The sequence below is a fragment of the Mycteria americana genome, chromosome 11 (assembly GCF_035582795.1).
Source record: "Mycteria americana isolate JAX WOST 10 ecotype Jacksonville Zoo and Gardens chromosome 11, USCA_MyAme_1.0, whole genome shotgun sequence".
In the NCBI taxonomy this organism is placed as follows: Eukaryota; Metazoa; Chordata; class Aves; order Ciconiiformes; family Ciconiidae; genus Mycteria; species Mycteria americana.
Window position 1 is genome coordinate 25193156 of NC_134375.1, and position 12127 is coordinate 25205282.

Below are 12127 nucleotides of genomic sequence, written 5' to 3' on the forward strand. Positions count from 1 at the left end.
TATATTTAGATGTATAAAGTTCAGACTGGAAAGGATCTATAGGAAAGGGTTTGCAGATACTCACTTCAAAAACACATGGCTAGTATTCAGCCCCTATATCTGGGGCTAATTTAATTCTTCTTCTCCATTCGAAGTGCCTCACTCCTGCCTACAAATGCAGAACAGATTCCCTGGTAATTTTCTTTCTTGGGAGTACCGTCATTTTATTCCTAACTGGGAATAGCATGAAATGGAAATACATTTATGACTCTGCTTAAAAACAAACACCAAACAAAATAAAAGCAGGGATAATCTGAAAGATAGTTCCATAACAAATTGATACAGAAACATGCAGAAATATGAAGCATATTGAAAAGTACACAACTGACATGTTCTCCAGGAAGAGATCCTTTAGCAAACTGATTTTTGGAAGCGGCGTAATGTGGCATACCTAGAGTACTTAATTAATTTTGGCTTTATTGCCAGTCAAAACTGGTAATGCAAACTCATGGTTTTAATTTGACCCGTGCAAGTAAAGTTCAGTACACGCCTAGGTATGCAGCAGGTCTAGATCCTATTCTTAAGATACAATTAAGAGAGTTGTAAAAATAAGGTTTTATTAAACTGAATACAGTGAATAGCGGGCATTTGTGCTTTACAATGTTACGACTGTGTGCCTCTCCTGTGTATATTCCTCACGCTCCTTCCATATGTGTTGTACAGTCTGAAATGCTGAGGGATGCTGAAGGTTACATCCTGAGGCACGGTTCTGCTGAGCCTGTCGTGAAAAAAGAAAAGCTCTTTGTCATGTTTTGGAGTCTGTGGTTCAAACTGTAGCTTGTGGAGGTAGCTGATGGGTTAGACCAGCCCCTTCGGTAAAGTCTGGATCCTTTTGTGGGTAATATATCGTTGAAACATAAAATAAGCTTTGATTATAAGAGGTGTCTTCTATAAACAAAACCAGTTACAAATACAGCACTTCGTGTTTACAAAGCAAGATCAGACCAAACCTCAAAACAGAAACGGAAAGCAGGTAATATTTTGTTGTGCATTACAGAGACGTAATTAACTGATCAATATGAATCTCCTTTGTTGAATTTGATGAGGTTGCAGAATTAATTTTAAAGGGGAGACAAAAATCCCGCCTTTATTTTAATTGATTTTTATGTGTAGACCGAGTGCCTGAACTGGCCCAGTAAAGACTGCTTTAGCTAAGTTTAGTAGTGCTTCTCATTTTTGTTTTGTCTTTCTGTCAAATAGAAAAAGAAGGTGTAAGAGAACATAAAATGGCTTAATCTCCATTTTTGTGGAGAACAGGAGGGTAGAACAGTGGTTATTGTTGACTTTTTTATGTTAAACCTGTGTTCATGGAAATCAATGGCAAAAGCTTTAGTGATTTATAAAAGACAGATTGGGATATGTTAGTTTTGCCCTCCGTAATTAGACAGAATAGAGTTTTTTGGCGTGGAGTTTGTGAAGAGCTTGGTCTGGAGCTACCCTTTCAAGCTGTCTCTGCTGGTTGAAGCGTTACAGTCATGAATCCTAAATTCAAAGGCGGTTTCTTAAGAGTGTGGCTTCGTTCTCCTGTGCACACTGGCAGATGCAGGGAGAACAAAACCTTTCTTTGGTCTTCGATCAGTACTGTAATGAAAACGCAAACACTTGGGTACGTTACCGCAGCTCCCCTAGAAGCACCGTCGCCTGGTTTAGCCCCAGTCGGTGACCAGGCACCACCCAGCCGCTCGCTCCCCCCCGCTGGGATGGGGAGGGGATCCGAAGAGCAAAAGTAAGAAAACTCATGGGCTGAGAGAAGAACAGTTTAATAATTGCAATATAATAATAATAATAACAGTAATAATAATAAATTGTAATGAAAAGGAAAACAACGAGAGAGAGAGAGGGGGGAACAAAACCCAAGAAAAAACAAGTGATGCAATGGCTCACCACCCGCTGACCAACACCCAGCCCGTCCCCGAGCAGCGATCGCTGCCCCCGGCCAACTCCCCCCGTTTCTATACTGCGCATGAGGCCATATGGTCTGGAATAGCCCTTGGGCAGCTGGGGTCAGCTGTCCTGGCCGTGCCCCCTCCCAGCTCCTTGTGCGCCCGGCAGAGCACGGGAAGCTGGAAAGTCCTTGACCAGTGTGAGCACTGCTCAGCGACAGCCAAAACGTCAGCGTGGGATCAGCGTTCTTCTCCTACGAAACCCAAAACACAGCACTGTACCAGCTACTAGGAAGAAAACTAACTCTGTCCCAGCCGAACCCAGGACAACCATTCACACATTGGGTTTTTCCCCAATTTGGTTATCTGTACTGGCCCACAAGTTCAGTCTGTGTTGGCACAGAGCCCTCAACGTGGAAAATCAAGACAGAAGGAAAGTGTCCTGTCATGTCTCCCTGTGCTTTTATTTCCCATCTCTTCAAACTGTCCTCCTTCTTCTGAAATTTTCCACTTCAGCTACGGTTTTCCGTAGTTAAGTGCTTCCTTTTACTAAATTGGCTAAGTGAATCTGGGCCTCTGAGCTCCAAGTGCCATTTTCATATGAACATAAGCTCTTTTTCTCTTTGTGGGCATCCTAACTCCGCTGTGCAGAATGAAGTACAGTCCCTTTGTCTGTAGTTGTAATATACTTCATTAGTTTCCAGAAGACAATAACTTGCTTTATTCCCATTTTAGAAGGATTAATTATACTCAGAAAAAACGCTCAAATAGCAAACAGAAAAGGAAACCAGATGTTGCAGAGTTATTTAACCAGTGTTATTTGCGGACAAATATTTAAGCTATGTGATTTAATTTTTTTGTAGAACCTTTGGAAGCTGGCTGCTGAGTGAATAAAACTTCCAAAGTATGTATGAAAATACATTTTACCTGAATATGAAAATGCATTTTACCTGATAGTATCATTCTTTTACCTAACTATTGCAGGTAAATACTTTATCAGTTCCTGGCCAACAAATTTGCAAAAGTATTTGACTAGAACAGGAACAATCCCCAAGGCATATTGTGCATAGAGTCGTAATTCATAAATAGGCTTTTGTTGCATAAGGCACAGTTGTGCATTTCCAACAGTTTCAGTTTTCTGTGTGCTAATGAAATGGTATAGTGATAAACCTGTGTGCAAATTTGTTTTTCTTATAGATGCAGAATCTAAAATAATGAATGTTTAGAACAAGTAAATGAATTCATCATCTGAACAGAAATATTTAAAAATGTTTCAATGAGAGCAAGCTTCACTTTTGGAAATGGTGTTTTGCCAAACAGGTAGTGCAATTTCTGTTATAGCAATGGTTTGTATAGGCAGTTAAAGGCATATTTAAAAGCTAGCACGTGTTCCTAAAAGCGTGTCTATCTGTTTTAACTAATTTCCATGTCGTTTAGTACCTGTAAGATCTGTAAGACATAGTTCTAAAGTATAGAAGCTTCCTGTTCTGGGCATTGTAGGACAAACAAGAGTATCAGTTTGTGTTGTCCCTTTCATCATTTCTACATTCTTGATATTTCAGAAATCCCAGACTGTGGTATCTCCCCAAATTTGTCTTCCAGCTGTCTTCTTGAGCACCTAGAGCCTGTCTTCTGCCCACCACTGCTGTCAAAGACAATGTGCCTCATGTCATTACTAGAAATTACCTACACGTCAAATGTTGCCATAGTCCAGTTACTAATATCTCAGCACTTGCACGGATGTGCCTCATATTCTGCTTTGGCTACCTAATTCAAGGAAGCACCTTACCCTTCTTTTGCCAGATTTGTTCTTTTAACATTTTTCATCCAGCATTTCAATGTCTCCTTTCTTACAGCCTCTAGTGGCTCCTCGTTCTCTTTTGTGGTCTTTCTGCTGTGCTCTCCTTTCCCTCTACAGCCTTTTCCAGCTGCAATATTCCTTCCAGGCTTTCAGCTTCGTTTGATTTATTTGCAAGCCTATCTCCAGCCCCTTTTCCCTTCTTTCCTCTTTCCTCATTAGTAACCTGCAGGCTCTTCAATCTCTCTTCTTCCAAACTTGAAACCCCGCTTTCCCAGGTTATGTCATCTATCTCCTGCCTTTTCAGCTTTTTCCTACTGTTCTCCCGTGGCACAGAAGTTTTGTAGCAGTTGTGTTACGGTAATTTTCACTGCTCTGTTCTGACCTTACAATGTCCTGTTATTTGGTCCGTGCAAGCGCTCAACCTGACGGACTTTGCGCTGAGCGTAGTCAGAGAAAAAGAAAGTATGCAGTTTCTGTCATCAGGGTTGATAATAATCTGTTCCTCTTTTTATAATACCATTTCCTGTTTATGGGAACCCATTATTGCTGACAGTTTATTGCAAAGAGGCATCATTCTTAAATGTACATTCATCTTAAGAAGTTTGTGCATTTTTTTATTATATGCAAGAATTGTTTGCTTTATGTAACTATTTCCCTTGTCTAAATGTAACTTGCAGAAAGTGATGATAAATGTTCAATGCTTCTTGTAAAACTGTTAAATTGTCAGGTTCAAAACTTAGTAAAACATTGATGTTTTCATTAGATCCCAGCACTGAGGAATGTCCGGCTTTCGTCGTAACAGAGTTGTTTAGTTCCATGTAAGTCTAAATACTCTGCCCTTGGGAGATATCTTACCGTCACCTGCTCCTAAACTGAAAATTATTTGTTCAGCCAAAGGTGGGTTTTTTTAGCAAGGAATCCTTTTTTTTTTTTCTTTAACAGACATCTTTGATGTGGGACAGAATCCCTTCAATGTAAAATAAATCAAAGCCTGAGATGCTATTAAACAACCCTTTAGTTTAAATATATCCAGTTCTAGATAACCAAAACCTGTTCCTTCCTGCCCTTGTTCTCTCTTGCTCTATTAAACAGATGTGTAGATTTTCAGACAAACAGTTCTATTGGCTACATCATGAGCTTCTAATCACTAGAACTTTGTTGATGAATAAAAATGTAGTGCTAGGTAAGCTTATTTAGAACACATCCTCAGTATAAGTATCTAAAAATGTTTATCTTGAACGACAAAGGTGCAGCAATCAAAGACAGTAAGTTAAGGTCATTCAACGTAAAACAGGAAAACCTGAACGTTCCTCATCTCACCTAACCCACTAACAGCATCAATTTAACTCATAATGTCAGAAAGCCCTTAAAACGGTGTAGCACAAATACAGCCTTGATTTAATTGTGTGTAAATAAGAACTGTTGTCACATTCCCCAAGCTGCGTTTGGCTTATGCCTGAACAACAACTTTTTTTTCTTTTTTTAATAATGCCCTCTTTATCTTTAAGAGGCATACAGAGGTAGGGCCAAATCAGATTTTGCTTGAAAGGAATGAAGGAATGCATAAATAAATGCATTAGTACCTGGTTGAAGCATATTGTTTTGAGTTCTGTAGGGCTTTTTTTAAATAGTGATTGAGAATGTTAGCAAGTAAGTTCTTCCAGTAGATATGGTTCTTCAGGATGAAAAAGGAACGTGTGACAAATATTACAGGACTAGAAAAAAACTTTGAAAAGAACCAGATACAGAAAGGAGGAAACAGATCTTAAGGTGTTTTACATTTATTTTCCTAGTCCTTGTACAACCAAGAAACCCCAAAACAAAAACCCTTCGGAAAGCTCATGGACGCCTGAGGTATGTTGCATCTCTGAAAACCTTACAGTATACATCTCAAAACAGAAAAAGAATGTGTGCAGGTATTTTTTAATATCTGGGCATATTCTGTCCAGGAACCTACGGAAGAAACAGCATGTTTCAGAGTCATTTGGTCTCTGAGTTTTTCCATGGTACAGTCCTCTTTTATTCTTCTCTCTTCCTATTCCGATGGCGGTATGTCCACTTGGCGAGGGAACATTTATCTTTTTAGAAACAGCCTGTAACACTTTTTCTGTTTCTCTTCTTCCCCTGAAGTTTTTTCACTTCTGACACTGTTCTTCATTGTTTAGTCTTTGTTTTTAAAACGAGAAATAATTCTATTGACACCACACGCTGCCCTACTGGAATAGGGCTGTGCCATTATCGGTGGCCTTGCGATGCAGCATCAGACACCTAAACATTAGGCGTCTCTTCCTGACACTAGAAAAATGCCAATTAAAGAGATGGTGATTGAGGAAGACCTAATTAACAGAGGTCTCAACATGGAGCTAAGATGTATTATGGTTTGATCTTCCTGCCTTCCCCCCGTTCAGACTGCAGACACGGATGCACCACTTGAAGCGTCACACGGTGCAGAGGGCTCTACAGAGCCAGCTGTGCGTCTAGGCTAAGAATATCTGCGGCTTTGGCAGCCACGGCACAACGTACTACGCTAATTCCGGGCAGAGGTGAAGAGCAGTCTTACTTGCCTCCTTAACAGAGCTGCTGTGAAACCACAGCTTCATGTCTTTTAACATGAAGCATAAAGAAAAATCCTCCGTAAAGGATTTTTACCATAGTCTTGATCAGTTATTTGCTACAGTGCCACAGGGATGAGAAAGTAGCAAAAAAAGATGTCTACTTTATCCCAAGTTCAAAGTACTGATCTGATAATTAACAAATAAGTGTAACTTGGTTTTTCTCTTCGTATATAATGAATTTATAAAACGGAGGAGAAGGGGGAGAAGGGTAATTAACAATACTAAAATGTGCGTGCCATCTATTTCGGTTAGTACTATGGACTTTGCTTACAAAAATAGCAGACCTCAGATGATTATGTGCTAGGTTGCTTTTTATAAAAAGCCCGCTTATGGACCAGGAGGTCATTGCATTATATACTGTATGTATGTATATGTGTGTGTGTATTTATGATCCTGATAGTGTAAAAGAATGGTTTGGAGTATGTAAATAAGGTCTGTATGTTTGTATGTGTACTAAGCAAGGCTGATTTGTATGGGGGGGGTGTCTATACATCCACACACGTTCGTTGTATGTATACGTACCTATTAAGCAAGCTTAGACAACACTGTGCAAAGAGCTGTCTAAACTTGTTTCTGGGTTCCAATCCTGTTTACAGCCTCTGGGCGTTATTTTAATGTAAATAATAAATAAGGGGGAAAAAAGATCTCCACTAGAATTACTTATTTAGCAGTATTTTTCACACCGATTAGTACTCTAGTGAATTTATTTCCATAACGGACAGCACTGGACAGGAAATAGCGGTCATGTCTGCTGCCAGGGTGACAACTGTTGGTTTATTGAATCATGGTTTCTAGAAGCCTAATCCAAAGCTTTCCCTGTATTGATTTCTGTGGGATATTCAGATTTCCTAGTATTTAATTTCTTTTTTCCCTAGCTGGTGTTGATTGTATTTATTTACTTTTTCATTTATCTGTCTGTCTCTCTTTTTCTGTCTGTGCTTTCTCTTATCTATGCACGTCAGAACTTCAGCACCTCCCCTTATCCTTGTATGGAGAGATTTGCTGTTCCTACAGAGAACTTAGAGCCCATTTTCTACATATGCACCTATATAGGAATTTCTCTGATCGCTGAAGCCTTGCATCTTCTACACAAGATCTTACTCATCATGACCTGACTATAAAATCAAGATTTAAAAGGTAGCTACAATTTGAATTTGATAATAGCGTCTAAGGAGTATGAAAAGAGGTATCAGTGAATGATGCCATATACACGTATGTGAAGAGCAAAGCACCCTGCTGGTCTTCCAGACAATTATTGCTCTGGGACACCCAGGTTCTTTAACAGCAAAGTCGTGGAGGCATTTTCTATACACCACTGTTACACTCCTAGTCGCCTCAGTTTTTGAAGATGCTAGAAAAGGCTGACGTATCGGTACATAGACTGGTCGTATTGGTAGTAGAACTTACATACACTAAATATTTACGTATGCTGTAGGTCCACCAGTTTGTAAGAACATAAAAATTCCTTCTTTTTCAGTAACTGTTTTATATTGTGTCATTTTTAATAAAATCTTCAGAAATCAGTATTTATTCAATACAGAATGCACAGAACTGTTCTGTCAACCAGATCTAAGCCTTCTAACTTGCATATCTGAAATATAAGTAGTTAATAAAAAACAAATTCCAATGCTACTCAAAAGACAGTATATTTTGTATGATGTTATCCTCCATTGTATATAAGGTTTTACATGAGCCTGTAGCAAGGATCCAGGGATTGGATATCTTTTAATAAAAAAAATTAATAGAATTTTGAAGGGCTCTCTGGAGTAACTGTTTCATCAATCAATTAGACCCTATCTGCAATGAAAAACTTGACGTATAATTGCTACTGAATATTTATAAGTGTACTTGATACAGAATATCCATGCTTTAAGTGCATTTATTTGTGTCTAATGTTAAGTTTATATTTAGCCTATGTGTATTTTAAGATGTGGGAGTAATACAGAGCATAGTAATAGTTTTTCCTTTCAACCAGAAAAAAATACAAATTGAAGTTGGCTGAGGCTGCCAAATTACTTAGTTACACTTAGTTAATTATTAAATCCATTCACAACATGACTTAGATATGTACTAGTTAAAAACATCATACATAATCAGTCTGTAAAAAATAGGATTTGGCAGCTTTAAATTTGTACTAAACAAGGAATGAATTACTGAAGCACTGAAACAATGCCAATCACAAAGCCAGCTAAATCCTTCCCTGCTTTTGTGTCATTCACAAGAAAAGCACTTGTTATCTGTTTTCAATTTATATTCTGTATTCTGCTCTATACCCTCAGTTTGGAAACAGAAGATCTGGAAGTACCTAATGGCAAATCTTAAGTTTCTTGAAGCTAACAAAATAATTTTTTAGTTCATCATACATCAATTAGTAATGATTAATATTATCTGCGTCCTGTGAAACTAACCGTTAAGAGAATACCTAAATTACAGAATGCAGGAAATTAACTGGTACATGGGCTGCATTCTTCCTTCCTGGGGAGAAGCGCATCGCATAAATACCAAAGCTCGGTCCTGTATGCCTTCCACGAGCACGCGTCGCGCGCAGTAACGGCTCTGCTGCGCTCGGAAGGCCCCCGCTGCTGGACAGTTAGCTCAGTGGCGTTCTGCTGAACGCTTTTAACTTCGCACTACCACAGGGTACGTAGTTCAGAACAAAAGAGCCGCACAGACAGTCTTGGATGCCATAATTAAACTACTAAATCTGCAGTGGCATTTATCTGCGATGAAGAGATCTGCCATTAGTGGATTTTTTTGCTTTTGTGATCATATGTATATCTAGAGCGTCTTGTTGAAGAATGAAGCTCCATGCTTAAAAGCCACTTGACATTTTTTATGAAAGGAAAAAAGAACTACATTTTTGTTTAGAAGTTTGTTAGAAAACTATTTTCAAACAGAAAAGTTGCTAATTTTCCCTACCTTTTTGGTAAACTGAATAGTATTACAGCAAAACCTGTGACCAGAGTTACTTTTATCATCACCAATCCCTGCACTTGCAGCACATACACAAACATAGAAACTTCTTTCAGAAAAAAATGTACTGCTCTTTATATGACCCCCTAAATCATTGTTGGAAAAAACACTGAATTCTTAGTATTATGGCTGCATAGGAGCGTGATATCTTTTCTTTTAGCTCTACAAGTCAACTTCCATTTGAATGGATATAAAAACCTCTGAAGGAAGAACCGGGTCCCGTATTAAATGTTCTTTGCATTCCGGATCATTTTCAGATGTCCGCTCTGTTTGCCAGTCCCCGTACAACTGGGAATGAACGGGCGCAGACTGCCCACGGCATTGCCTTCACACCGCTTTCCCCTCCTCCTTCCCGTGTCTCTTGGTTTGCCTGGCTTTAGGTTTGGCAGTGCTGGGGGTGGGGGCACAGGGTTGCGTGCAGGAGACGCGAGTTCCAGGTCCTGCTGCGCGCTCCAAAAGCACTTGCCTTCAGAAGCGCGGAACCGCTGCCCGCAGATCAGGGGGTCGGGTTCGTACCTTGTGTCCTGGAAGCTGTCCAGCTTCCTAGCAGAGACTCACAAATTCAAGAAGTCTCTCCTGATTTTGAGACCAGTTGGGAATTGCAGTAGCAAATGAGAGCTTGGACCGGTTCGTGGGGAAATAAGGTATGCAAAGAACAAATAGAAATTAATTTGAAATTAGCTTAGTTACTGCTTACCAAAAGCCAGTGGAAATGTTCCTTACTTATGCGGGATTGTCCACAGTGGTGATGAATTTTCCGCAGTAAGGATAACTGCTTTTCCTCATGGGTGCAACCGATGTTAATATCTGGCAATTTCTTTGTTAGGAGTTTCTGCTGTTGTGAAGATAATTAGAAATTAATGGTGATGTAGTAACAACTGTCATAAATTACTATAGAAATGTTAACAGGACTTTATTTTAGCAGGTGTTTATATCTAGCTCATGGACCATACTGATTTGTTCTTTTCCTAATTGATGTATGAGTCAGATGGATGGACAGAGATGGACTTGCATTTCAACGTTTCCCTGTTCTTTAAAGAAGAATCAGTGTTGCTTTCGGAGAGGTTTTCTGAGCACTGCGTTTTGAGAGAGAATTGCTTTCAGTCCACGTATTGTTCGTGTTCCCTATTGTCATGGCTCAATGTGGTCCCTATTTGGCAAATCTTCTTCACTGGTGGTCATTACAAACTATTTTCACTTTCTCCTTGTTATGATATGTAACAAATTAAGAAAGTAAATGCCTTGGGCTAGATAGAAATCTGTAGTAAGTCATCATACATGCATAAATGCTATGATCTTGGTTCAGAAAGCCTGTGGAAATTGTGGCCTGCAGTATTTTGGAAAATGATTCCAAAATCTGCTGAGCTCTTTTCTTCTTCCAGATTAGCGGGTTCTCTCAGAGTGCAGGTTAACTTTCTAATTTTTTTTCCCCGTTCTATGCAAAACTAGTGATGTATTTCAAGATTCACTTTGCATGAAAGCAAAGCTTTTTAAAATTATTTCCTTAAAAAGATAACCTTCAACTGAGACACGTGATTGCAAATACACTCGTTTCACTCTCATTTCCAAAAACGTTCACCCGTACAGAAGGTGGCATCGTGCCAGTTGCAGGAACTCTAACGTGCCCTGCAAACGGCAGGGTCCGGGGAGGAGGAGCGCAGCACGCCGGCCGCTGGCCGCGGGCCGCTGGGGGCCACGGCAGGGCCCTGCCAGGGCTGTCACCCTTTGCCACTGCTCTGCCGGCAGCAGCGCAGCAGGACCGGCCGCTTCCCCGGCCGCTGGTTCAGCTACGCGAGCGGCGGTTCTGTCTCTCTTTCTAAGTATTACCAGCCTTGCTGATAGGATTGCTGGTAGGGTCGAGCGTAGGATTTTTTCAGGCCGTCGCGTTCAGCAAAACCGGGACGGTTGCTGCAACCGGCTTTTGCCCCTGGAGCAGAAGCAGGAACGTGCGAGTTCCGTTTCCCCTGGTAGGCAGCCCCGTGCGCGAGACAGGTCTGCACGGCGTGCTGCTCTTCCTGGGAGCACACCAGCCCTAGGTCAAGTAGCCCGCGTGAACGTCGGGGAAATAACAGCAGGGAACTGATGGAAAGCAAATCATCTGGTTTGCCTGTACTTCTGAGAGATTGCTTTGTAAGCAGCGTGACATCTTGCTATGGGTGTTAAAATACTTGTGACGTCCTGTAAGTGAAGAGTTATATATGGGTAACACCGTGACTAAGATCTTGTATCTGCCCCCGGATTGCACATGTAAGTGCCGCTGCGTGTGTGTGTGTGGCTTTCAGACTCTTGTGGACAAGTGGCTGGGCACACAGATAAGAGAGAGGTCTGCTTCCTTTCTCTAGGGTTCAGTATGTGTTACTACTTCGGGCTTTAGTGCCTTACAGTGTATAAAAATTATCTTTATATGGGGATAACTAGGAACACTTTTGTTGAAAAATCTAAATTTGTTTCCAAAAAAATGTTTTGAAGGAGGCAGTACTGTCAGGCTTGGCGAACAGATGTGCACTTTCTTTTAAGAAATGTTTTTGAAAAGTTTTAAACGTTTGTTCAATATAGAAATCAAATTAGGATGCATTCACTGACAAGCACAGCAGGTTTTCTGCCACAGTGTTGAACCTTGTGTGCAAAACCAGCATATACTTTTACATTTGTTCTTTTATAATAAGTCTAATTTTACTGCATGTTTGTATTAATTTACATACATTTCATATACATATGGTCTGTCATTTAATTCTCCGCTGTGTCATTACACAAGAATGCCAAAGCTGATTCTAATTGTTCAGCAAACTAAAGGAATTTAGGGAGGTTGCCCAGAA

General features: G+C 40.2%; 1 protein-coding gene across 5 annotated transcripts in view; it reads left to right on the forward strand.

The window, feature by feature from the left end:
* ERC2 (ELKS/RAB6-interacting/CAST family member 2) overlaps window positions 1–12127 on the forward strand; it is a 534065-nt gene that overhangs the window by 476395 nt on the left and 45543 nt on the right. The window contains exons 17-18 of one of the 5 annotated variants that reach the window (XR_012777476.1): window positions 2786–2826; window positions 4487–4541. The exons of the other annotated variants lie outside the window; for them this stretch is intronic. The gene's annotated coding sequence lies outside the window, so the exon portion shown is untranslated. The remainder of the gene's footprint in view (window positions 1–2785; window positions 2827–4486; window positions 4542–12127) is intronic. 5 annotated transcript variants of the gene reach the window in all.